This window comes from Dama dama, chromosome 25 (genome assembly GCF_033118175.1).
Source record: "Dama dama isolate Ldn47 chromosome 25, ASM3311817v1, whole genome shotgun sequence".
NCBI classification, from domain to species: domain Eukaryota; kingdom Metazoa; phylum Chordata; class Mammalia; order Artiodactyla; family Cervidae; genus Dama; species Dama dama.
Genome location: NC_083705.1, coordinates 46131896 through 46159840, shown reverse-complemented (window position 1 = coordinate 46159840; position 27945 = coordinate 46131896). Strand labels below are relative to the sequence as shown.

Genomic DNA, 27945 nt, shown 5'->3' with positions numbered 1-27945 from the left:
ATGAATATTCAGGACTGATTTCCTTTAGGATTGATTGGTTTGACCTCCTTGCAGTCCAAGGGACTCTCAAGAGTCTTCTCTAAGACCACAGTTCAAAAGCACCAATTCTTCTGTGCTCAGCTTTCTTTATAGTCCAATTCTCACATCCATACTTGACTGTTGGTAAAACCATAGCCTTGACTAGATGGACCGTTGTTGGCAAAGTAATGTCTCTGCTTTCCAATATGCTGTCTAGGTTGGTCATAGATTTTCTTCCAAGGAGCAAGCGTCTTTTAATTTCATGGCTGCGGTCACCATCTGCAGTGATTTTGGAGCCCAAGAAAATAAACTCTTACTGTTGCCATTGTTTCCCCATCTATATGCCATGAGGTGATGGGGCCGGATGCCATGATCTTAGTTTTCTGAATGTTGAGTTTTAAGTCAACTTTTTCATTCTCTTCTTTCACTTTCATCAAGAGGCTCTTTAGTTCTCCTTCACTTTCTGCCATAAGGGTGGTGTCATCTGTTTATATGAGATTATTGATATTTCTCCTGGAAATCTTGATTCCAGCTTGTGCTTCATCAAGCCTGACATTTTTCCTGATGTACTCTGCATATAAGTTAAATAAGCAGGGTGACAATATACAGCCTTGAGGTACTCCTTTTCCTATTTGGAACCAGTCTGCTGTTCCATGTCCAATTCTAGCTGTTGTTTCTTGACCTGCATACAGATTTCTCAGGAGGCAGGTCAAGTGGTCTGGTATTCCTATCACTTGAAGAATTTTCCACAGTTTGTTGTGATCCACACAGCCAAAGGCTTTGGTGTAATCAATAAAGCAGAAATAGATGTTTTTCTGGAACTCTCTTGCTTTTTCGATGATCCAGTGGATGTTAGCACTTTGATCTCTCGTTCCTCTGCCTTTTTTAAATCCAGCTTAAACATCTGGAAGTTCAAGGTTCATGTACTGTTGAAGCCTGGCTTGCAGAATTTTGAGCATTCCTTTGCTAGTGTGTGAGATGAGTGCAATTGTGTGGTAGTTTGAAGATTCTTTGGCATTACCTTTCTTTGGGGTTGGATAGAAAACTGACCTCTTCCAGTCCTATGGCAACTGCTGAGTTTTTCAAATTTCCTGGCATATTGAGTGCAATACTTTCACAATATCATCATTTAGGGTTTGAAATAGCTCAACTGGAATTCCATCACCTCCACTAGCTTTGTTTTTAGTGAGCTTCCTAAGGCTCACTTGACTTCGAATTCCAGGATGTCTGGCTCTAGGTGAGTGATCACACCTTCGTGGTTATCTGGGTCATGAAGATCATTTTTGTATAGTTCTTCTGTGTATTCTTGCCACCTCTTCTCAATAGCTTCTGCTTCTGTTAGGTTCATACCATTTCTGTCCTTTATTGAGCCCATCTTTGCATGAAATATTCCCTTGGTACCTCTAATTTTCTTGAAGAGATCTCTAGTCTTTCCTATTCTATTGTTTTCCTTTATTTCTTTGCATTGATCACTTAGGAAGACTTTCCTATCTCTCCTTGCTATTCTTTGGAACTCTGCATTCAAATGGGTATATCTTTCCTTTTCTCCTTTGCCTTTAGGTTCTCTTCTTTTCTCAGCTATTTGTAAGGCCTCCTCTAGACAAACATTTTGCTTTTTTGCATTTCTTTTTCTTGGGAATGGTCTTGATTACTGCCTCCTGTACAATGTCATGAACCTCCGTCCATAGTTCTTCAGGTACTCTGTCTATCAGATTTAATCCCTTGAATCTGTTTCTCACTTCCACTGTGTAATCATAAGGGATTTGATTTAGGTCATACCTGAATGGCCTAGTGGTTTTCCCTACTTTCTTCAATTTCAATGTGAATTTTGCAAAAAGGAGAAGCTCTATACAGTCAGCAAAAACAAGACCAGGAGCTGACTGTGGCTCAGATCATGAATTCCTTATTGCAAAATTCAGATATACATACATTTCTCAAATATTAAGAAGAGTCAAAGCAACAGATTAATGATAAAGTAATGGAAAAAGGCATCCACTATATTTCAACCTTTATTTCTCTGTGGAATCAATTTTATTTGAGAGATGCTTTAATGGAAATGATGATTCAAAGATAGGTCTTGTGAAAGGCAATTTGGAACTGGATACAGCATATTAATTCTTCAAACAGGTTTGGATATTCTTGTATTACATTTCAAGAAACACACAAAATGAAGAATAAACTGGAGAAGTAGAGCAAACGAAAAAAGTGTAGTAGAAACTGAAATACTTTAAAATTATTAAAGCAAAGGAAATAAAAGCATTTGAAAAAACTTAATTGACTAAAAAGAACCAAAAATTAAAAAAACATCTTTTTTTTTTAAACAATAAGGACTGAAATAGGATTTTCTGAGTTAATTTCAAGTTTAAGAAATAAGAAAATTAAATTAAGTAAAATGCTCCATTCCAACTCTAAGCATTATGGTTGTTCAAAATTTTAGTAAAAAGAAACAGTACACAAATGGGTTTATTACAGGCTGGATGAACCAGATGCAACTCTTTAAGGAATTGGTTTTTAAAAAATTATTTATACTAATAGGGTGGGGGTGGCTTCTTATTAATTCTATTCAACCTAATAAATGAAGGGAAAGGTCTCCTGAACCTCTATTATGCCTGGAACTTTCACTTCAGGCAACACATCTTTATCTTTTTTAAAGTCTATAATAATCCTTCTGAATAGCTGTAAGCGAGCTGAACAACTTTCAAAGCCCATATCCATCTGCCAGTCTTATAATCTACTGTACTGTGGCATTTAAGATATACAGTCACCATTCATAGGAGGCATTCATTCCTGAAAAAACAGAATTCTTCTTTGCTTGGTTGTCTCATCCGTAGATTATAATATGAATAATTCAATTCCTTTCAACAAAAGTGAATGCTTATTCTATGTAAATGTCATTTTCCTGGAGAATGGAAGGCATATATATAAAATATACTCCTGTCCTTGATGGACTTAGGCTTTATTATGTGAGGGGAGGAGGGCAGATAATGGTATTCAATGTCAGTAATGCCAAGCAGAAAAACGTGAGGGCAGCTATTCAGCTAGTATGTACTAACACAAGGTACTGGCCAGCATCTGTTCTGATTGATCAGTGGCAATGCCAGACCTGTTTTAAAATAGTTTGAATATTGCATCTGAATAACCTTCATCAATCCTGAATTTTCATTGGAAGGACTGTTGCTGAAGCTGAAGCTTTAAGACTTTGGCCACCTGATGTGAAGAGCTGATTCACTGGAAAAGACCCTGATGCTGGGAAAGATTGAAGGGCAGGAGGAGAAGGGGGTGACAGACTATGAGATGGTTGGACGGCATCACCAACGCAATGGACATGAGTTTGAGCAAACTCTAAGAGATAGTGAAGGACAGAGGACAGAGGAGTCTGGCAGGCTGCAGCCATGGGGTTGCAAAGAGTTGGACAATGACCTCATGACTGAATGACAACTACCCCCTTCAGCAATGACACAAGCTGCCTATCTAGTATCTCTTCTCCTTTTCTTCCTTATTAACACAAGCCTCATTCTATTTAGTGCATCAATGTGTCTAACCGAAGGAAAGAGGATTTCCAAGACTCCCTTGCACCTGGGATGGCCAGTTGACACAGTTTTGACTAGTGAGATTTTAAGCAACTGCCACTAAGGCAAGTTCTTTCAAAGAAAGCTGATCCAGTCAGCCCTTGACTTGCCCTTCTTGCCTGGAGCCCAGATTTGAAGCTTAAAGAAGGAGGAGCTGTCTTGGAACCATGGATGTCTAAGAAAAATGTCTGAAGTAGCCTTTGTCCCCAATGCCCTGGTTTGGCTACTTCTTCAAGCATGGGCTGCCTACCTCTGGATTCCTTAATAACTGAGAAAAATAAAATCCTTAATTGCTTCAGTTCCTCATGTGATATGGTAAGACACATACTGTAATACAATTCTAATGGATACACTATCCTAGGGTTCAAAACAGGGAAATTTCACGAAGCCAAAGAGATTAGAAAAGCATTTTGAAAAGGACAGGACTTAAAATAGTAGAGTTTTAGGGGTGGAAGGAACCAAAAAAATTATTTTATTCAGTATCTTCAGGAAGGTGAAAAGACCTGAGCCAAGCAAAGTTCAGCTTGGATTTTGTCCAAAACCCCACAGCTGGTTACTAGCAAAGTGAGACTGGATTGATTCTCTTGACATATTGAAACACAATAGCATCTATGAAACATTGCAGAAGGTGTGTGAATCTTAAGGGATGAGTCTTGATTTTGGAAGTATGTAGAAATACATACTGAGAGAAGGCTAATAATTCAACAAAATGCTGGTGATAAAACCAGATGTCATTCATGACTCCTTAATTTCCCGTATTCTCCCTTCCACATTCAATTCTGACAAATTTTACCTTCTAAATTTTATCTTTTAGGGAGCCTTCCTTGACCATGTATGCCTTCTGCCCTCAACTCCTTGTTGGGTGCCATGACTTTGAACTGCGCTATCATCCTAAACTTTGTCTACCATAACACTCATTACATTGTCTATTCATTTTCTCTTTGCTGATCCTATCTCCACCATTCCATAAGGATGAAGATCATGGCATCTATGTGACAAGGTACTGTTCAGCACTATGTGGTTACTCGGTAACTATTCACAGCCCAGACTTGGACTTGGAGAAAATGCCAATTTGCTAAGTAAGTAAGTAAGTAAGTGTTAGTTGCTCAGTCGTGCCTGACTCTTTGCGACCCCATGGACTGCAGCCCACCAGGCTCCTCTGTCCATGAGATTTTCCAGGCAAGGATACTGGAGTGGGTTGCCATTTCCTTCTCCCACTGAGCTATAAGGGAAGCCCCTATCAATTCGCTAAAGTTTAGTGTTTTCATCGGGTGTGTATGTGTTTCAGTTCGAGCGAGTTTTAGAAGCTTATACCAACTTATGGGAAATCTCTTCAGAAGTAAATAGGCTGTCAACAAAATCATACAGAGACACAGACATCTTTCACAGAGATTAGCACATAGAGATTCAGGGGTATGGCTGCTAGCCTAGGTTGAACTGAAGATCACAAAATTTGGGCTTTCTGATATAGCTTTCCAGAGGAGTTCACACATGGCTGTACTAAGGATGTCTAGGATTTTAGTGGAAGTCACCCAGAAATCCAGGGAGGGGATGCTCAAGTTATATTGGATTCTTAGGAGATGGGGAGAAAAGGAAAGTGGCAATAGCTCTAAGGGTGCCTCTTACAGCCAAATCAAGAGAGAAAGTTGCAGAATTACCTGGTACATTGAGTCATGAGCATAATTGGGTAATTAAAGAAATAGTCTGGATTTCCAGTACGGGCATTCCTAAAAGAATTATTTACTCAATGCTTCTCAATGAAGCTTGAAAGGGAATCACTTAGAAACCTTCTTTACATTCTGAATGCTAAGAAAGGAATAGCTGTAAAACCTGGCTCTAAAGCAAGTTCTAAATTCTTTGGAGCAAGATATTGGCTTGCTTGTGCAAAGTAAGGATAGTTTTAAGCCATGGGGTTTGTTATGGTGGTGCAGTTGCAGGATGTTAAGTCACAAACGTGGGTTAGGACAGGGTTTACGACCCAGGCTGTCTGGTTTTGAATCTTGATGCCACCACTTAATTGCTACGTGATATCAAATGAGTCACTTAACTTCTCTGTGTCTCAGTTGCCTTTCCTATAACCTGGAGTGATAATCATACTCACCATGTAGGGCTGTTGTGAGCATTAAGTGTAATGCAATTCACATAGAGTACTTAAAACAATGCCTGGGATGTAGTTTCACTCAATAAATGTCAACTGTCCTTACTAGGTGCATTTTAACAGGGTTTCTGTAAACTGTTGGTCTGATCTCATAGAGTTAAAGACAATAGAATTTTTAAAAGATCACAAATGTAATGATTATTAAAACTGGCATATAAGATCAGTTAAGTTCTTCTCTAAAGAGGCAGATAAATATTTTTGGCTTTGTGGGCCATGGGGTCTTTTCTGCAATGATAAAGTTCCTCTGTTGTATGAAAAGGACCATAGACAATACATAAAAGAGTAGGCACAACCGTGTTCTCAAAACACCTTACTTACAAAAACAATACTAAATTTTTTGTTAAAGAAACAGATGATAGGTGAGATTTGCCAATCCTTGATTTAGATAATTGTATACTGCTTTTGTCCAGATAGAGCCTTTTTTGTAAACAGCGGGTAAATATTCTGTTTTCTGCTTGAAATTCTTTTCCTTCCGTTTACATGACTGGCTTAAACACTTTATGTAAAGTACCCATCTAAATAGGTTTCCCTGGTGGCTCAGAGGGTAAAGTGTCTGCCTGCAATGTAAGAGACATGGGTTCAATCCCTGGGTTGGGAAGAATCCCCTGGAGAAGGAAATGGCAACCCACTCCAGTACTCTTGCCTGGAAAATCCCATGGACAGAGAAACCTGGTAGGCTACAGTCCATTGGGGTTGCAAAGAGTCAGACACAACTGAGCAACTTCACTTTTACTTTCACCCTTCTAAACACACTCACACTAACATACCATTTGTTTTCTTTATAGCACATGCTGTAGGTTTCTAATATCTGGCATATTTTTAGTCTATTTATTTGTTTTCATTTGTTTTTTCATCCAATATAAACTTGAGGATGAAAGTGAGTGAAAGACAAAGTGTTAGTCGTGTATGACTCTTTGTGACTCCATGGACTATAGCCCCTGTAGGCTCCTCCGTCCATGGAATTCTCTAAGTAAGAATACTGGAGTGGGTTGCCATTCCCTTCTCCAGAGGATCTTCCTGACTGAGGGACTGAACCTGGGTCTCCTGCACTGCAGGCATATTCTTCTGTCTGAGCCACTGGGGAAGCCCACAGGGCCCTTTATTCCTAGTACTTAGAACAACTAACTTATCCACAGTAGCAAATCAATATTTGTTAAGTAAATAAATAAGAGAATTAGTGACCATAAAGAACTAAAACATTTTGACAGTTTAAATACACATAAATTAAGTGCTACTCTCAGTAAAACACCCTCATTATTCACTTCTCTCCAAGTAAACTGATCTATGTATCTACTTTCAATATTCCAGGTTTATAAATGGGGCTTTCTTCCCCAAATCCATGGGCCCAATGATGATCTGATTCCAGCTTATCACTTTACTCAAGGCTGTTGATTGAAATATGTGTTCTGGAGAGCTTTTGAGTTCGCTCATTCATTATTAATCCACTTCTATTTAAGGCATCTATTTCATGTTTGCTTTTGTCATGATGGACACAGTTTTGAAAAAGCTTGAAAAAAGATAAAAACAGTCCCTGATTCTGTGAAGAATACCGTTGGTAGCTTGATAGGGAGTGCATTGAATCTATAGATTGCTTTGGGTAGTATACTCATTTTCACAATATTGATTCTTCCAATTCATGAACATGGTATATTTCTCCATTTATTTGTGTCCTCTTTGATTTCTTTCATCAGTGTTTTATAGTTTTCTATGTATAGGTCTTTTGTTTCTTTAGGTAGATATACTCCTAAGTATTTTATTCTTTTTGTTGCAATGGTGAATGGTATTGTTTCCTTAATTTCTCTTTCTGACCCAATCAAAAAATGGGCCAAAGATCTAAACAGACATTTCTCCAAAAAAGACATACAGATGACTAACAAACACATGAAAAGATGCTCAACATCACTCATTATCAGAGAAATGCAAATCAAAACCTCAATGAGGTACCATTACATGCCAGTCAGAATGGCTGCTATCTAAAAGTCTACAAGCAATAAATGCTGGAGAGGGTGTGGAGAAAAGGGAACCCTCTTACACTGTTGGTGGGAATGCAAGCTAGTACAGCCACTATGGAGAACAGTGTGGAGATTCCTTAAAAAACTGGAAATAGAACTGCCATGTGACCCAGCAATCCCACTCCTGGGCATACACACCGAGGAAACCAGATCTGAAAGAGACATGTGCACCCCAATGTTCATCGCAGCACTGTTTATAATAGTCAGGACATGGAAGCAACCTAGATGCCCATCAGCAGAGGAATGGATAAGAAAACTGTGGTACATATACACAGTGGAATATTACTCAGCCATTAAAAAGAATTCATTTGAATCAGTTCTAATGAGATGGATGAAACTGGAGCCCATTATACCAAGTGAAGTAAGCCAGAAAGAAAAACACCAATACAGTATACTAATGCATATATATGGAATTTAGAAAGATGGTAATGATAACCCTATATGCAAGAGAGAAAAAGAGACATAGATGTATAGATCTATAGACTTTTGGACTCTATGGGAGAAGGCAAGGGTGGGATGATCTGAGAGAACAGCATCGAAACATGTATATTATCAAGTGTGAAACAGATCACCAGTCCAGGTTGGATGCATGAGACAAGTACTCAGGGTTGGTGCACTGGGACGACCCAGAGGGATGGGATGGAGAGGGAGGCGGGAGGGGGGTTCAGGATGGGGAACACATGTAAATCCATGGCTGATTCATGTCAACGTATGGCAAAAACCACTACAATATTGTAAAGTAGTTAGCCTCCAACTAATAAAAATAATTGGGAAAAAATAAAAAAAAATAAAAACTTTTTACATTAAAAAAAATAATAAAGGCAATAGGGCATGTTCCATTCATTCCAATGGAACATTCAAATTCTAATAGAATAATACAGTTAGTTCAGCTTTCCATGTATAAATCCTTATGTGGGTGTAAAACATATTTTGGATTTTATACCCCCTATTGTGCAGAATGTATTCTTCTATTAAACATAAAATCAGAAACTGAAAAAAAAAAAAAAAAAGAAAACCCCAGCCCCTGAATCAGATGCTTCCATCTTTTTCATTGTTCTTTGTTTAAGACCTAGTATAGTGTCAGGCACACAGTGGACACTTAACATGTGTGTTGGTCACTCAGTCGTGTCCAATTCTTTGTGGCCCCATGGGCTGTAGCCCATGGAGCTCTTCTTTCCATGAAATTCTCTGAGCAAGAATACTGAAGTGGTTGCCATTCCCTTCTCCAGGGTATCTTCCCAACCCAGAGATTGAATCCAGGTCTTCTACATTGCAGGTGAATTCTTTACTGTCTTAGCCACCAGGAAAGTCTGGGTACTTAACATATATATTTGTAAGTCAACAAGTGAATGAGTCTTCATTGAGTTATTCTGAAACATTCTACAGACTATTAACAGAAGAGGTTGTGTAGTCTAAAACCACTGGTCAAAACAGAAAAGAATGTACTCTAGGGGTTGTGTGGGCACCAGAAACTGAGAAGAGGAGGAATGTAAAATTCAATTTTGAAATAATCTTGCCTTTGATTTTTTTGCAGTATTTGCAAAAGACAGAAATTTCTGAGAATAAAAAAGAGCAATGGGAACACTGTGTTTCTCAAATTACCATATGCATATTATTTACCAGCATGATGAGGCAAGTAATGAATACATTAGGAGAATAGCACTCAATCTCTTTGTATTCCTGATAAAATATCAGCCCTATCAAATCACCCAGGAACAAATAGGATAGGTTATGAAAAGCTAGTTCTCACATTAACATGATCCGGCAGGTAGGGAAAATTGATTTCGTAAACATTATGCTGATATCAGAGCACAGACTCTCTGACTGCAACGAAATATCTTTTTTTTTTCTTTTTTTTATCTGACCTCTATTGCTGGAGCATCCAGTTGCCTGGAGGATGACAATGAAAAAAGCAAAAACTAGGAATGTTACTCTTCAGTGTCTGCTCCTCTGATAGATTCATGCCAAGAAAAAGTGGACAATACCTAATTTATGTCACCTGCACGCTAAATAGCTGCCTTCCTTTCTGATTCAGAGAAGTCCCCACTTTACCAAGCTCTTAGAACCTCAGGGATGAACACATCTTTGGCGGTTGCCTGTTCCTAACAAACGCACTCTCTAAGTGCCTTTTTTGTGGTACACCATATAATAGAGGGTTTTCTTAACTCTGCTTGAGTAATTCCATCACTTCATCTATGCATCTACTCTACTTTGTATATACCATTGTTACTGCATTATTGCAACTCAAAACAAGTTTGCCTTGACCATTATGAACATCTGAGAGACAGAGGTCTCACTTCACTTTTGTGTCTCCAAAACTTTGCTGAGTGCCTGGCTCATGGCAGGCTCACAACAAATATTTTCTGACTGAATAAAACAATAAATAAAAGCTTAATGTGTCAAACAAAATTAATTTCTCTGCTTAGAAACTTCTACTTTCTAAGACAGTATAAAAAATACAAGAAACAGCCTGTAGTATCACCACAGCATGTATGTGTATATGTGCTTAGTCGCTCAGTTGTGTCTGATTCTTTGCGACCTTATAGACTGTAGCCTGCCAGTCTCCTCTCTAGAATACTGGAGTGGGTTGCTATGCCCTCCTCCAGAGGATCTTCCTAACCCAGGGATTGAATCCACATTTCCCACAGTGTGTCTCTTCAAATCATTAACCCATTTTTAATTATTAGTTTTTTGTTGTTTGTTTTGTTTTTTTTTTTTTGCTATTGAATTGTAAGAGTTCCTTCCAAATTTTGGATATTAATTCCTTATCAGATATGAGAATATTTTCTTCCAGTCCATAGTTTCCTTTTTGATTGTGTTGTTTCCTTTGCTGTGCAGAAGCATTTAGTTTGATATACGGTATCATTGGTTTATTTTATTTTTGCTGTCTTGCTTCTGGTGTCATATTCATGAAATTATTGAAGAGACCAATGTCATGAAGCTTTCCCTCTATGTGTTCTTCTGGAAGTTTTACAGTTTCAGGTCTTACATTTAAGTTTTTAATCCGTTTTAAATAGATTTTTGTGTATGCTGTAAGATAAGGGCTCAACTTCATTCTTTGGCATGTTAATATACAGATATCCCAGAACTATTTGTTGAAGAGAATATCCTTTCCCCATTGTGTATTCTTGGAAGCCTTGTTAAAGACCAGCTGACCACATATGTGTGAATTTGTTTCTGGGCTTTCTATTTAGTTTCATTGGTATATATGCCTGTCTTTATGCTTGATTACTGTACTTTTGTAATATAATTTGAAGTCAACAAGTGTGGTGCCTTCAGACTTTTTCTTCTTTCTCAAGATTTATCTGGATATTCATGGTCTTTTTGTGGTCCCATGTGAATCACAGAACTTTTTTTCTATTTTTCTAAACAATGCTATTGGGATTTTGATAGGGATTGCATTGATTTGGGTAGTATGGACACTTTAACAATATTAAATCTCCCAACCCAGTCCATAAACATGGGCAGTCTTTCCATTTGTTTGTGTGTTCTTTAATTTCTTTCATCAGTCTTTTGTAGTTTTCTGTATACAAGTCTTTCACCTTCTTGCTTAAGTTTATTCCTAAGTATTTTATTCTTTTTAGTGCTACTGTGAATGGGGCTGTTTCCCTGATGTCTTTTTTAGGTAGTTTGTTGTTTTCCTTGCCTAACTGCTCCACCTAGAATCTCCAATACTAGGTTAAACAGAAGTGGTGAGAAATGGGCATTCCTGCCTTCTCTCTTGATCTTAAAAGAAAAGCTTTCAGTTTTTCACCTCTGACTATGATGTTAGCTATGGACTTTTCATACATGGTTTGTTTTATGCTGATGTACTTTCCTACTTTTCTTGTTTGTTGAGGGTATTTATCATGAAGAGAGTTAAATTTTGTCAAATGCTTTTATGAGACAATTTATTGAGACAATCATGATTTTTATCCTTTATTCTGTTAATGTGATATATCACATTAAATTATTTACATATATTGAACCATGACTGCATCCCAGTGATCAATTCCATTTGGTCATGGTGGATGATCCTTTTAATGTGTTGTTGGATTCCTGGGCCACATTGGCATGATAAGTCTGAGTTTTCTTCCATCTCTACCTTATTAGTTTAAGATTTATTCACTTGTAATTCATGAATGAAAGAGAAAAGGCATTACAAGGACTGACTTCATGGTCTTTACAATGTTTTTGAACATAATTATTTTATTCATAATACATCTCTGCAATGTGCATACTATTTTAATATATTGGAGATTAAGTTTCTCCCATAAAGGTCTTTACATTCCTAAAGCCATTTCAACTTTGAAAGCAAAGTTGGTTATATTCCATGTCTAGTGAGGTTAATTCATCAGTAAGGCATCTAGAGAGCCCAGATACTGTAAGTTTTATATTGACTAGTTAAAGCTATCAATTGAGATCTAAATCACTTTGGAACCTGATTGGCACTTTTGCTGGTTGAGGAAAATGCTCACAGTGAAATAGAACAACTAGAATGGAGAAGGAAACAGCAGTTGCCCTGGGATGGTTACTTCATCATTCACTTTCCCCAACTTTAATTAGTCCTAAGTACTACACATGTTGACCAAACATCTTACAGTGATAATTATCAGAAAGAGAAGGCCCGAGAAGTCATGTAGAAACCAGCATGCTCAGTGAGAGTTAGAAAGGCTGGATTCCATCCTGAAATGTTTTTTGAAATATAGCCAATGCAGATGGTATTTGAAGGCTGTTGAGTAGAGAAAGATTTTCCTCCCAATTAATTAGGTGTTAATAATTGCTTCAAGAATGGCTGTTCACAATAGACCTCATAAAATTTCCTTAAGTCATTGGTGGTATAAACAAGTTAACAGAGAACCTCCATAAACCCTTCATCTTCAAATCTAAGATTATGGAATTCTTACAAAGCTAGACTCACCAAATCACTGCCAGAGTCTGGTTCTATCAACAAACCAATTAGTGAACTGATATGAGCTGCTGGCTGGGGAATACAATATGATATAATACATTTTATCACATATATAGATGTAATATCACAAGCTGGAATCAACATTGCCAGGAGAAATATCAATAACTTAAGATATGCTGATGACATCACCCTAATGGCCAGAAAGCAAAAGCAAAATAAAGATCCTCTTGATGAAGGTGAAAGAGGAGAATGAAAAAGCTGGCTTAAAACAATATTCAAAAAATGAAGATCATGGCATCCGGTCCCATCACTTCATGGCAAATAGATAGGGAAAAAATGGAAATGGTGACAGACTTTATTATCTTGGGCTCCAAAAATCACTGCAGAAGGTGACTGCAGCCATGAAATTAAAAGACGCTTGCTTCTTGGAAGAAAAGCTATGACAAACCTAGACAGTGTATTAAAAAGCAGAGACATCACTTTGCTGACAAAGGTCTGTAGAGTCAAAGCTGAGGTTTTTCTAGTAGTCATGTTTGGATGTGAGAGTTGGACCATAAAGAAGGCTGAGCACCAAAGAATTAATGCTTTTGAATTGCATTGCAGAAGAAAACTCTGGAGAGATCTTTGGACAGCAAGGAGATCAAACCAATCAATTCTAAAGGAAATCAACCCTGAACATTCATTAGAAGGACTGATGCTGAAGTTGAAGCTGAAATACTTTGGCCATATGATGTGAAGAGCTGACTTATTGGAAACGAACCTGATACTGGGAAAGATTGAGGGCAGGAGGAGAAGGAGGTGACAGAGAATGAGATGGTTCGATGGCATCATCGACTCAATGGACAGGAGTTTGAGCAAACTCTGGGAGATAGTGAATGACAGGGAAGCCTGGCATGCTGCAGTCTATGGGGTCACAAAGAGTTGGACACGAATGAGCAACTGAACAACAACAATACATCTTATCACATATACAGATATAATAAATGTGAGGCTGGCCTTTAAGAAACCTACAGTGTAGTGGGAAACAGACATGCAAACTAATTATTTGCAATATGTTTGTAACTGTGTTTTTGAGTATAGTTACTTTCTTCATAACATACATCCCCTTGCCATGTGCACACTGTTTTACCACACTGGAAATTAAGTTCCTCCCACAAAGGCCTTTGCATTCCCAAGAAGACACACACTTTAACAGAGCTCTTTTCTTAAACACTGTTGTAATCAGAATGTGGGTGGCAACCTTATTTCCTAATTGAGGTTTAGGAAACACCTTGGTGTCTTCCCCACGTGGGGATTATAACTTCTCCTGAGACCGTAAAGTCAAGTACATATGCCCAGGGTGGGGCATCACACATGCTGTCAGTAGTTTAGAAAGGTGGAAATTTAATTCCTCTCTCTGTAGGGAAGGATGGAGGTCTCAGAATATAAAGGCTGAGAGCGAGGAAGGGCAATCCCAGTGCTTGTCTGGGAGTACTGCTCCAGCCAGAGCAACTATTAGATTAACCAGGGAAATCAAAGGTAGATTTAAAAAAGGCAGATCCAGGTTCTGCACTAGACCTTTCTGAAGCAAGATTTCTTTTACTCTTTTGGAAAAGAATTGGAGAAGAAGAGGGAAAGGGAGTTATACAACTGGCTTGTGAACAGAAAGGGACCTCCAATCATGTCCCACCTCCCATCTCCTGCATTTGTCCCTAATTTCTTACATCAACCCAGGTAGAAAGTATAGTAGAGATTTGATGCAGTAAAGCAGGGGGGACAGCCACTGTGAGGCGAGCAGAAGTAACGCAGCTTAGATTAGGAGTAGGCCTTCCTACTTGGTAAGATTATCAGGCCACCTGGATACAACCAATTAGCCAATTAGGACCAATTAGCTTTCACTTAATACTGACCGCTGTTTGCCAATTAGGAAATTAGGAATGGGGCAGAAACCCCCAGGAAAGTCCCAAGCGCGAAAGTATTGACCAATGAAATTGCTTTGCAAACGTGTAACCAATCCGCTTCTCACCCTATAAATTTGTGTAACAGCTTGGGCTCGGGGCTCTCTGACCCACACCACTGTGTTGGTTGCGGGCAGAGAGTCCTGGCTCGAGTCAGTAATAAACTTCCCTTCCTGCGAGTTGCATTGTCTTGGAAGCCTTCTCTCTTCCCGCTTGGGGATTCGGACATCAGGCATAACATTTGGGGGCTTGTCCGTGATCCCTTTACCGGGGGAAGAGAACACTTCCAGGACAGAGGGGAAGGATAGATAATAGCACCGGTGCTCAGGAAAACTCAGGGGGCCCGAAAACCCAGAGCTGTATTGTCAGCTGTCCATGTGTTTGTCTTTGGCTCTTCGTGTTTGTGTGTGTGCCGGCATTGTCTCAGGCAGGACAGGAAGTCCAGAGTAATTCTGGGGCCCTGCTGTAAAGCAGGAAGGTATCTGGCACAGGAAGTCCAGAGTAAATTCCGGGGCCCTGCTGTAAAGCAGGAAGGTATCTGGCACAGGAAGTCCAGAGTAATTCCGGGGCCTTGCTGTAAAGCAGGAAGGTATCCGGCACAGGAAGTCCAGAGTGATTCCGGGGCCCTGCTGTGAAGCAGGAAGGTATCTGGCACAGGCGAAACCTTTCTCCAGCCGGTGTAAGGCCGAGGCCAGCGAGCGCGCTGGAAGGCAGCCGGCTCTGTGGGAAGGAGAGTTCCTCTCCTGATCCCGAGTCTGGTCAGGGGGCCCGAAAACCCAGCGCTGTGTTATCGGCCGACGTTTGTCTGTCCGTGTGGTTGTCTTTGGCTCTCCATGTTTGTCCGTGTCTCTGTGTGTGTGCTGGCATTGTCTCTGGTCTCGTTCCTACTCTTTTCAGGAGTTTCAGTGAACAGGCGAATGGTTGTGGGGCAACTGATGAGTCCCGGCCAGGGCTACACTCTGGTGGACTCTGAAGGTCCTACAATAAGTGAGCCTCAGTAACTAGAGCCCAACCAGGTGAAACTCTCCTTTCACTATGATTGTCAGCAGCTGTTGCAGGAGCGAATTCTGGCAGAAGCGCGGAAACGGGTCCCAGGGGCCGACGGGAGGCCAACCGCCCACCCTCATCTCGTGGACAAGGGGTTTCCTCTGTTGCGGCCTAACTGGGATTTTGAGCGAGCGGAAGGTAGGGAGCGTCTCCGAGTGTACCGCCAGACTCTGAAGGCTGGCCTGCGGGCCGCAGCAAGAAAGCCGCCTATGGACCCCCAGGCTGAGGAGTCAGCGCTGCAGTTTTGTTAGCGTTTGTAAATCAGGCAGCCCCAGATATTAGGAAGCAGTTACAAAAGATAGAGGGATTGGGAGAACAGACGATACAGGATTTACTGAAAAGGTATTTAATAATAGGGAGACCCCAGAAGAAAGGGAAGAACGAATTCGACGGGAGGAAAGGGAATTAACTGAGAAGATCAGGAAGGAAGATAGAGAATACAGAATGAGGGAAAACCAGAAGAACCAGAGGGAGCTAGCCCAGATTCTTTTTGCGGGGATAAAAGCGGAACAGAATTGAGGGAACCTCGAGACCCCTGGACGGGAGAAAAACAGAAATCAAAAAGGCAGGCCCTAAAGAAAGATCAGTGCGCCTACTGCAAAGAACAGGGGCACTGGAAAAACGAGTGCCCTAAGAGGGACCTGAGGAGAGGTACAACCCAGAGAGAGAATCTCCCCTGGAACTCGAGTTCTATATGTGGGGGAAGACAGTGACTAGGGGAGTCAAGACTTGGCACCCCTCCCCAAGTCCTGGGTTTATGTTGGATAATTGCAGTCATGAGGAACTGGAAAATTGTGCTGCCTATTAGCCTGTCAAATGTAGACTTTGTACCTCTCTATGGTGGAGATCAGACCCAGAAAGTTCTTGCTCTTTTGCACCTTAGGACTCACTCACAGCTGTGGCACTTTACCTTGCTGATCAGTGATGGGCTATTGATGATATTGTGAAAACATCTGTCCCTTCTAGAAAGGGGCTTAAGCAGGTGAGAACTCTTGAGGAGAGAGTGGTTAAAGCAGGAAATGGAGAGAAATGAGATCCCATTCCTGTGTCATAGCAGTACTGATTATGCTAAGATTTTGTGGAAGAAAGGAGAGGCCATTGGCTTTTATTCAGTTAAGCCTACAGAGCTGGGAGAATGACAGTCATGGATGGACTTGGATCCCTAGCCTTAAGAGATGAATAAATACCCGTTGGCCTGGGCTGAAACGACAGGGATGGGACTGGCCAAACAGACATCCGATCATCATCGAGCTAAAGGCCTAGGCAACTCCTGTGAGGGTGAGATAGTACCCCATGAGCCAGGAAGCTCGGTGGAGGATCACTCCCCACACTCGATGTCTCATGGATGCCAGAATTCTCAAGCAGTGTCAATCCCCTTGGAACACCCCCTTACTGCCAGTGAAGAAGCCAGGGGGGACAGATTACCTGTGAGAAGTCAACAAACGGGTGAGTGACATACACCCCACTGTCTCTAACCTGTATACACTGTGTTGGACTTGAAAGATGCCTTTTTCAGCCTACCCCAGATCCAGGAGATATTTGCCTTTGAGTGGACCGAGGGGGAAGGCCAACCGGTAATCCCACAGAGGTTCAAGAGGCGCTGAGTGAGGACCTCTACGAATATCGGGCTTGCCACCCAGAGGTCCTTCTGCTACACAATTAATAGCCCGGCAAGAGGTCACCTGTTTGGGGTATAACATCAGGCAGGGGCAAAGGTGGCTAACCCAGACCATGAAGGCCCAAGACCCCTCGCCAGGTGAGAGAGTTTCTGGGGACTGTTGGATATTGCAGACTGTGGATCATGGGGTTTGCTGAGAAGGCCCGGCCCTTGTATGAGGGAAGTAAAGAAACCCCAAACTGGACTTGGACTGAGCCAATGAAACAGGTTTTCCAGACACTCAGACAGGCCCTACTAGAAGCCCCAGCCCTTGCCCTGCCTAACCCAAATAAGCCATTCCAGCTGTTTGTAGCTCCATGATTGCAGCGAGATACTGGCTGTGGCCCTGGTGGCACGAAAAGACTTAACTGATGTACCCCTAGACAACAGTGAGCTAGTATGGTTCACCGATGGGAGCGGCTATGTAAAAGATGGGCAAAGGAAAGCGGGAGCCGCCGCAGTAGAAGAGTACAGTTGTGAATATGGCTCCGCGAAGTTTTATGCACTGTGTGGCTTTGGTGGGGTCTTAAGTTGTGGTCTGACACACACTGCTGTTGTTCCTCTGGATTTAGTGAAATGCCGTATGCAGGTGGACCCACAGAAGTACAAGGGCATTCTTAATGGATTTTCAGTTACACTCAAAGAGAATGGTTTCCGTGGTTTGGCCAAAGGATGGGCCCCGACCCTCATTGGCTACTCCCTGCAGGGGCTCTGCAAGTTTGACTTTTATGAAGTACATGCTTGGAGAGGAAAATGCGTATCTGTGGTGCACATCACTGTATTTGGCTGCCTCTGCCAGTGCTGAATTCTTTGCTGACATTGCTCTGGCTCCTATGGAAGCTGCTAAGGTTCGAATTCAAACCCAACCAGGTTATGCTAACACTCTGAGGGATGCAGCTCCCAAAATGTATAAGGAAGAAGGCTTAAAGGCTTTCTACAAGGGGGTTGCTCCTCTTTGGATGAGACAGATACCATACACCATGATGAAGTTTGCCTGCTTTGAACGTACTGCTGCTGATTCCGTGGTGTCTGTGTTGCATAAAGAGAAGGGTAGCAATGCCTCTCAGGTCTTCAAGAGACTTGGATTTAGAGGTGTATGGAAGGGACTCTTTGCCCACATCTGTGAAGGTCTACTTTAGGCTCCCTTGCCCTCCTCCCCCTGAGATGCCAGAGTCTCTGAAGAAGCAGCTTGGGTACACTCAGTAGATAAATTAAAGCAAATATGGACTGAATCTGTGTGTTGATCAGTGTTTGAGGATAATCCAGGCTTGCAAAGTGTGCCAGCTGATGAGGACAGGGAAAAAGCAGCACACGGGAACGAGGTACCGAGGGGAAGAGCCAGGGCAACACTGGGAGATAGATTTCACTGAGGTAAGGCCAGGCAAGTACGGGTATCGCTATATGTTGGTTCTGGTAGATACCTTCTCAGGGTGGGTGGAAGCCTTCCCCGCTAAGGGAGAGACAGCAATAGTGGTTGCTAAAAAGATCTTAGAGGAGATAATGCTTAGGTACGGGCTGCCGGTGACTATGGGCTCTGATAACGGACCTGCCTTTGTGAGCCAGATTGTACATGGGCTGGCCCAAGCTCTGGGGACAAAATGGAAGTTACATTGTGAATATAATCCCCAGAGCTCAGGACAGGTTGAGAGACTGAATTGGACCCTAAAAGAAACTTTGACAAAGTTGGCAATAGAGACTGGCGGGGACTGGGTGACCCTCCTTCCCTTCGCACTCTTTCAGGCACGTAACACCCCTTATAAGCTGCCCTTTTGAGATTCTGTATGGAAGACCCCCTCCTGTGTGTCCTACATAACCATGTTTGGAAATTGATTCGAGAGATACACGAGGATATTGGTCCAGGTGATTGGGTTTGGGTAACCTAGATGGAAAGGCCCTTATGTTGTTCTCCTTACCACTCCTACTGCTGTCAAGGTCAACGGGATTGGACCCTGGGTTCACTGCAATCACGTGCGGCAAGCCATACCGGAAGAACAGGAAAAAAACGCGCCTTTGAAACTGAAACTCGTCCGCCGGGAGGTCTCCTAATTCTCCTGCTGATTATTGCAGGAGCTGAAGCTGTGTAACCTCTTGTGATGGGCCCTGGGAATGGGACGTAGGAAACAGGGATTTGGTAGCCCTGAGTGTGGTGCAATCCCCAGGACCAAGTACCTCAGATACGGGGGGAATTTAACCAAGCTTCACTATCTCTGCAAGGCCAAGGGCTTTCCTCCCTATGAGCCGAAAGAGAGAATGGGAAGCCCAGCAGAGATGGTTTGAGTCTTGGTTTCAAACACTCCCCCTGGCTGACTACCTTAATTTCCACCCTCCTGGGTCCACTTATAGTGTCAGTGGCCCAAGATGGAAAAGAGGAAGATTCCTCTACTTGAACAACAGACAGGGGGGAATGTGAAGTGAGCAGAAGTAACACAGCTTAGATTAGGAGTAGGCCTTCCTACTTGGTAAGATTATCAGGCCACCTGGATACAACCAATTAGCCAATTAGGACCAATTAGCTTTCACTTAATACTGACCGCTGTTTGCCAATTAGGAAATTAGGAACGGGGCAGAAACCCTCAGGAAAGTCCCGCGCGCAAAAAGTATTGACCAATGAAATTGCTTTGCAAATGTGTAACCAATCCACTTCTCACCCTATAAATTTGTGTAACAGCTTGGGCTCGGGGCTCTCTGACTCGCACCACTGCGTTGGTTGCGGGCAGAGAGTACTGGCTCGAGTCAGTAATAAACTTCCCTTCCTGCGAGTTGCATTGTCTTGGAAGCCTTCTCTCTTCCCGCTCGGGGATTCGGACATCGGGCATAACAGCCACAGCTGGGAAAATGACCAACTGGGTTTGTGATTGGACCTGCTTCCACGAGACCCACTTTCCTGCTGCCAGTTGCTGTTTTGCTCAGCTCTCTGAGATTTACTGCTCACACTTAGTTGCACTGCCTCCAGCTATGCCTAAGGAGCATTGTTGCTTCATTTCTGCCCTCATTTCTGGAAGATGAAATGCTTCCTCAGGTTCACATGAATCTGCTATCATTCCCATTTCTGAAATTATTAAGCCATGGCTTTAAAAAGCAGATTTCTTTCCTGTGTTGAAAGGAAATGCAGAGATAGTTCAACCATTTTTCACTCAGAGTAGATGTTGACAATCAGAATGTATGTCTTGGGAGGCAGAGTTTAGCCAAGGCTTAATGGTAATGGCATTCGATCATAGCTAAAAGCTGTGATTGTCTGACATGTGTACTCAGGGTTTGTTGAGAAAAATGCTTTTGTAAAAATCAGAGCCAAAATAAAAGACAAATTACAAACCATAAGAGGCAAACTTAGAACAACCACAATGTAAAAGAATCAGAATATAGACAAAATTCAAAGCACTACTGACTTTGTGAAAAGAAGTCTTGGTTTGTACTTAGACAAATATATTTTAATGCTCAAAAAAGAATGACAATAAAATGTGGTAAAAAAAAATGACTTGTCAGATATATACGGTGCTTCTTTTGGAAACAATTGGATAACAAGACTTTTATCAGTGGCATATGTCAATGCATTTATTATGGTAGAACTGGAGGAAAACTGATTTTTAAAACTTTATGAAAGCATGTTAAATATATCTATGTTCATAAAACAGATAAGGAAACAATAGAGAATTCATCACAGATTTAATTCTTCTTCTGATCTTTAAAGGAATGAACTTGGAAAGGTGTTCATTCTCTAACTATTCTCTATATATTTAGAGAATTTAGCTAAAATTCTCTAAATACATAGCACTAACATAAGTTGGACAATTTTACAACCCACTTTTTGAAATATTTCAAATTGTTGTTTCCTTAATACAGTTACTTTGACCTTAATTATTTAGAAAATTATTTCAATCTCCAATTCACTTTGTGGAATCAATCTTTAGACATGGATCTACTACCCTCTGGAGCTTCCCAAATGGTTCAGTGGTAAAGAATCTGCCTTCCAATCCAGGAGCCACAGGGGATGTGGGTTCGCTCCCTGGCTTGGGAAGATCCCTAGAGGAGGAATTGGCAATCCACTCTAGCATTTTTGCCTGGAAAATTCCACAGACAGAGGAATCTAGCAGGCTACAGTCCATGGGGTCACAGAGTCAGACACGACTGAGTGTCTACTACTTTCTACATATTAATACTAATGATATTCCAACTATCCCATTTAAGCTGACCTTCCAGAGTATGGGCCTTTTGAGAATTAGTGATACTTTTTGTGATGCTAATAAAGGAAGCCTCTCTAGAGAAAAAAAAAAAAAGACAACATTTTAGGTGTGAGTAGTCACTGCTTACTGCAAATTCCCATGTGAGCCAAGGAGGAGTAAGGAGGGAGAGAGTGGGCTTTGATGCTAGATAGATTTGGGGTGGAATTTTAGCTTTACAGGATCACTAATAAGCTTTTTTTTTTTTTTTTTACTTCGAGGCTTGCAGGATCCGCCCTGACCAGGGATTGAATCCTGGCCATGGCAGTGAAAGTGCCAGTCCTGACCAATGGACCAACCAGGTAATACTCTGAACAAACTTTAATCTTTAGGAGGTCTGGGTTTTTCACTAGTAGGAGAAGAATATCTACACTTACCTTATGGGGTTGCTGTGAGCACTGAGTACATAGTATAAGCCCAGTAAATACTAGTTTCTTTCCTCTCAGAGAAGGGAGAAATCCTAGAAGCTAAACCTTGATTTTAAAAGAGACAATTTTTAAAATTAACATTTTACAGGAATTTGATATTGCCAACAAGAGAGATGTAGCTTCAGATTTTAAAATACCCATTACTTGCACTTAAGTAGGGGAAAGAAGTAAATTGTAGGTAGCATCTATGTTTGGGATTTTTTTAAAGTATGTACACATGTAGAGTTTTAAAGATGTAAGACATATACATCAAATAAATACATACATACAGTTTCTTTAATTTTTTGAGAACTAGTAAGCTGACTGTGGCTCAGATCATGAACTCTTTATTGCCAAATTCAGACTTAAATTGAAGAAAGTAGGGAAAACCACTAGACCATTAGGTATGATCTAAATCAAATCCCTTATGATGATACAGTGGAAGTGAGAAATAGATTTAAGGGACTAGATCTGATAGACAGAGTGTCTGATGAATTATGGACGGAGGTTCGTGACATTGTACGGGAGACAGGAATCAAGACCATCCCCATGGAAAAGAAATGCAAAAAAGCAAAATGGCTGTCTGAGGAGGCCTTACAAATCGTTGTGAAAAGAAGAGAAGTGAAAAGCAAAGGAGAAAAGGAAAGATATTCCCATTTGAATGCAGAGTTCCAAAGAATAGCAAGGAGAGATAAGAAAGCCTTCCTCAGCGATCAATGCAAAGAAATAGAAGGAAACAACAGAATGGGAAAGACTAGAGATCTCTTCAAGAAAATTAGAGATACCAAGGGAACACTTCATGCAAAGATGGGCTCAATAAAGGACAGAAATGGTATGGACCTAACAGAAGCAGAAGCTATTGAGAAGAGGTGGCAAGAATACACAGAAGAACTGTACAAAAAAGATCTTCATGACCCAGATAATCATGAAGGTGTGATCATTCACCTAGAGCCAGACATCCTGGAATGTGAAGTCAAGTGGGCCTTAGAAAGCATCACTAAGAACAAAGCTAGTGGATGTGATGGAATTCCAGTTGAGCTATTTCAAATCCTAAAAGATGATGCTGTGAAAGTGATGCAGTCAATAGGCCAGCAAATTTGGAAAACTCAGCAGTGGCCACAGGACTGGAAAAGGTCAGTTTTCATTCCAGTCCCAAAGAAAGACAATGCCAAAGGATGCTCAAATTACTACACAATTGTACTCATCTCACATGCTAGTAAAGTAATGCTCAAAATTCTCCAAGCCAGGCTTCAGCAATATGTGAACCCTGAACTTCCAGATGTTCAAGCTGGTTTTAGAAAAGGCAGAGGAACCAGAGATCAAATTGCCAACATCTGCTGGATCATCGAAAAAGCAAGAAGGAAAAACATCTATTTCTGCTTTATTGACTATGCCAAAGCCTTTCACTGTGTGGATCACAATAAACTGTGGAAAATTCTAAAAAAGATGGGAATACCAGACCACCTGACCTGCCTCTTGAGAAACCTATATGCTGATCAGGAAGCAACAGTTAGAACTGGACATGGAACAACAGACTGGTTCCAAACAGGGAAAGGAGTACGTCAAGGCTGTATATTGTCACCCTGTTTATTTAATTTCTATGCAGAGTACATCATGAGAAATGCTGGGCTGGAAAAAGCACAATCTGGAATCAAGATTTCTGGGAGAAATATCAATAACCTTAGATATGCAGATGACACCACCCTTATGGCAGAAAGTGAAGAGGAACTAAAAAGCCTCTTGATGAAAGTGAAAGAGGAGAATGAAAAAGTTGGCTAAAAGCTCAACATTTAGAAAACTAAGATAATGGCATCCAGTCCCATCACTTCATGGGAAATAGATGGGGAAACAGTGGAAACAGTGTCAGACTTTATTTTGGGGGGGCTCCAAAATCACTGCAGATGGTGATTGCAGCCATGAAATTAAAAGACGCTTGCTCCTTGGAAGGAAAGTTATGACCAACCTAGATAGCATATTAAAAAGCAGAGACATCACTTTGCTGTCAAAGGTCTGTCTAGTCAAGGCTATGGTTTTTTCCATTGGTCATGTATGGATGTGAGAGTTGGACTGTGAAGAAAGCTGGGCGCCAAAGAATTGATGCTTTTGAACTGTGGTGTTGGAGAAGACTCTTGAGAGTCCCTTGGACTGCAAGGAGATCCAACCAGTCCATCCTAAAGGAGATCAGTCCTGGGTGTTCATTGGAAGGACTGATGCTGAAGCTGAAACTCCAATACTTTGGCCACCTGATGCAAAGAGTTGACTCATTGGAAAAGACCCTGATGCTGGGAGGGATTGGGGGCAGGAGAAGAAGGGGACGGCAGAGGATGAGATGACTTGATGGCATCACCGACTCGATGGACATGAGTTTGAGTAATCTCCGGGAGTTGGTGATGGACAGGGAGGTCTGGCGTGCTGCGATTCACGCGGTCTCACAGAGTCGGACACGACTGAGTGACTGAACTGAACTGAACTGACGCCTTCACAAGTTTTAGAAGAGTGCAGGAAGGTGACCTTTAAAAGTATAGCTTTGTTGTATACATCTGTATAGAACAGACTTTTGGACTCTATGGGAGAAGGCGAGGGTGGGATGATCTGAGAGAATAGCATCGAAACATGTATATTATCAAGTGTGAAACAGATCGCTAGTGCAGGTTGGATGCATGAGACAAGTGCTCAGGGCTGGTGCACTGGGATGACCCAGAGGGATGGGAAGGGGAGGGAGGTGGGAGGGGGGTTCAGGATGGGGAACACATGTAAATCCATGGCTGATTCATGTCAGTGTATGGCAAAAACCACTACAATATTGTAAAGTAATTAGCCTCCAACTAACAAAAATAAATGGAAAAAAAAACGTATAGCTTTGGGTTGTAAAACAGTGTTTTGGACTCCAATGCACTAAATAAGTGAAACTGGCAATCTTTATCTGCCAATCTTTGTCTAATGTAACTAAAATTCTTAGAATTCAAAATGTTGAGCTGCTTGGTAATTTCCTTTTAGTATAATCATCTTCATCTAGCTCAGTTTACATTTGACTGACCCTAAAAGACCTGAAGTTTCATTAAAAGGTAAAGTCATTATCAGAATACCCATTGTCAGTTTTGTTTGTGGTTTTGATAATATCTCTGATTATTCCTTTCGGCCTAATCAAATATTATATGTTAAATCTGGGGGCTAAATGGTTGACCTAGTTTGGAAGACCTAAGGAAGCCATATAGTTTTAGCAAATTAAAACCTATGTTAATTAATTAGTAACCCTATAAATAACCAGCTTTCACCCAGCTCACATGTAAAATACTAGCAGACAACTAAGTTTCTCACACAATTTCTACCAAGGTTGAATTGTGGGGTGTACTTCAAAAGTTAGGGATCTCTGCTGAAGACTTTTAGCAATCATAATTTTTAATTCTATCATCTACACATTTATATGGGCTTCCCTGGTGGCTCAGATGGTAAAGAATCTGACTGCAATGTGGAAGACCCAGGTTTGATCCCTGTGTTGCGAAGGTCCCCTGGAGGAGGATGTGGCAACCCACTGTGGTATTTTCACCTGGAGAATCCCCATGGATAGAGGAGCTTGGTGGGCTACAGTCCAATAGGTTGCAAAGAGTCGGACACGACTGAGCAACTAAGCGCACACATTTATATAAAAAAATCTTGAAAGTATTTTTAATGTGCATCTCTAATCATTTCCATTGTTTGTAATTCATATTATTTGCTTTTAAGTAAGACCTTTCCTAAGTTCTCAAAAAATTAGAAAACTTCAGTGTGAAATTCCATAGTATGCTTTGCTGTATGGATCAACCAAGTTTCAGAGTATTTTCCACCAACCCAAAGTCACTCAGGAAGATAGTCATTGAAGCAAAAACACAATATTCTTATTTCAGTCTATCACAGAGCTCATTTCTTCCTCTTTAGCTTTTCTTACCAAAGCCGGAGGACTATTCTAGAGTTTTCCATTAAAAACAGATACTTTCTGAGGACAAGCTGGCCCCAAACAGAGCTCCTGCTGTTTTTTGTTTCTTTCATTGTTGAAATGTAGCTTATGATCTCTGCCTTTGGAGGGCAGGGGACTTCTGGCCAAACGTATCCACTGTTTACAGCCCTGAAATGTAAATCTCCTATAAAACAACAACAAATGGAATCATGCTGTCTGACTAATGATGTGTGATAACTCCAAATTGGATTTAAGCCATTTATCACACAGTTTATTGCCATGGCAGGGTCTGATTAATAGTCACCATCTACATTTTCTGGAAATACACTTACACCCTCAGTAGTCTGTTATGAAATTAAAACCTGCAAAGAGGGAAATACAGGATGAATATTGAAAAGGGCTCTGACTATAATAGTATGAAAATGATAAAATCATCAATGTGGGAGGTAAGGAGAAAGAAGTTTTATTTTCACATGCCTTTGAGAGGAAAGGATAGTGTAGGATCTGAAAGAGACATCCTTTTACCTCCAGTGGAGTCAATGACAAAGCAACTGAAATTTCCTTTGTTTTTCTGAAGTAAAATTACATGCTTTTGGGGGGCAGGTGACTTCCCTCCAGGAACTAGCTTACGGATGTATTTTGTGTAGTAGGCATCTAAAACACATTTGTTAGATGGATGAAGGGATGAATGAAATGATTTAACAAAAACTTGCCCAGAATAGAATCACAAGGTTTCTCTGCTTAGGCAACATCTTTGAGGCGGTAATAAACACTATTGCCACTTACAATATTTCTAGCTCTCTTCTTTCTGGGCACACGGGATGGCCACAGTTGCTTGCTCCCCTGAATTTAGGCATGGCCATGAGGGCCATGAAACAAGAGTAGAAGTGACTTCTGTCCCTTCCAGGTGGTTGTATCTAAGAGCTGGTGTGTGATGCTTCATGCTGCTCTTACCCTGCAGCAGTGAAATCATGAGCTGATATGGAGAGGCTGCAAGAATTGAAGCAGCAGATTGGAAGGCTAAGTCAACAGGAGGACAACTGCTCTGGAGAACTGCCTGGATCCACAGTAGACTTTGCTGGAGCAAGAAGTAAACCCTTATTTTTGTAAGCCAATGCATAGCAGCTGGGATATTCCAAAGATGATCAAGATGGCCCATAATATCTCCCATCCAACATGCTCTTCCAAAATCACTGCATATGGTGACTGTGGCCATGAAATTAAAAGAAGCTTGCTCCTTGGAAGAAAACCTATAACAAACCTAGACAGCATATTAAAAAGCAAAGACATTACTTTGCCAACAGAAGTCCATAGAGTCAAAACTAAGGTTTTTCCAGTAGTTGCATATGGATGTGAGAGTTGGACCATAAAGAAGGTTGAGCGCTGAAGAATTGATGCTTTTGAATTGTGTTGGAGAAGATTCTTGAGAGTCTCTTGGACTGCAAGGAGATCATACCAGTCAATCCTAAAGGAAATCAGTCCTGAGTATTCACTGGAAGGACTAATGCTGATGCTGAAGCTTCAATACTCTCTGGCCACCTGATGAGAAGAGCTGACTCATTAGAAAAGACCCTGATGCTGGGAAAGATTGAAGGCAGGAGGAGAAGGGAACAACAGAGGATAAGATGGTTGGATGGCATCACTGACTCAATGGACATGAGTCTTAGCAAGTTCCAGGAGATTAGGAAAGACAGGGAAGCCTGGCATGCTGCAGTCCATGGGGTTAAAGGAGTTGGACATGACTTAGTCACTGAACAACAACAAAGGTCTGTTCCATAGCTTCTTAATTAAACTTCATGGGCTGATTTTCACGATTCATAACATGTTGGGAGCTATGTGTCCCAGAGAAAATATAAAATGTACATTGGTAGTTTGTAGAGAAGACAAAATAAATATTCCAACAAAGCAGCAAACCAATACAGAGCAAGGAACCAACTACACATAGATGACATTGATACACCTGACGCCTTCACATCATTCACATCTCACTCAGAGCAACAGGATGGGCAGAATGGAGAGAGGATGTAGGGCCATGTACACATTCACAAAGTTTCACACAGTTTAACAGAGGCAAGCTAGGGAATTGGAAAGGCCATGG

At 41.1% G+C, this 27945-nt stretch overlaps 1 protein-coding gene and 1 pseudogene across 2 annotated transcripts in view; one reads left to right on the top strand and one right to left on the bottom strand.

Annotated features, from left to right (window-relative positions):
• PRLR (prolactin receptor) overlaps positions 1-27945 on the bottom strand; it is a 198955-nt gene that overhangs the window by 84873 nt on the left and 86137 nt on the right. The window lies entirely within an intron of this gene.
• On the top strand, positions 9514-18529 carry LOC133046459 (solute carrier family 25 member 3-like; annotated as a pseudogene).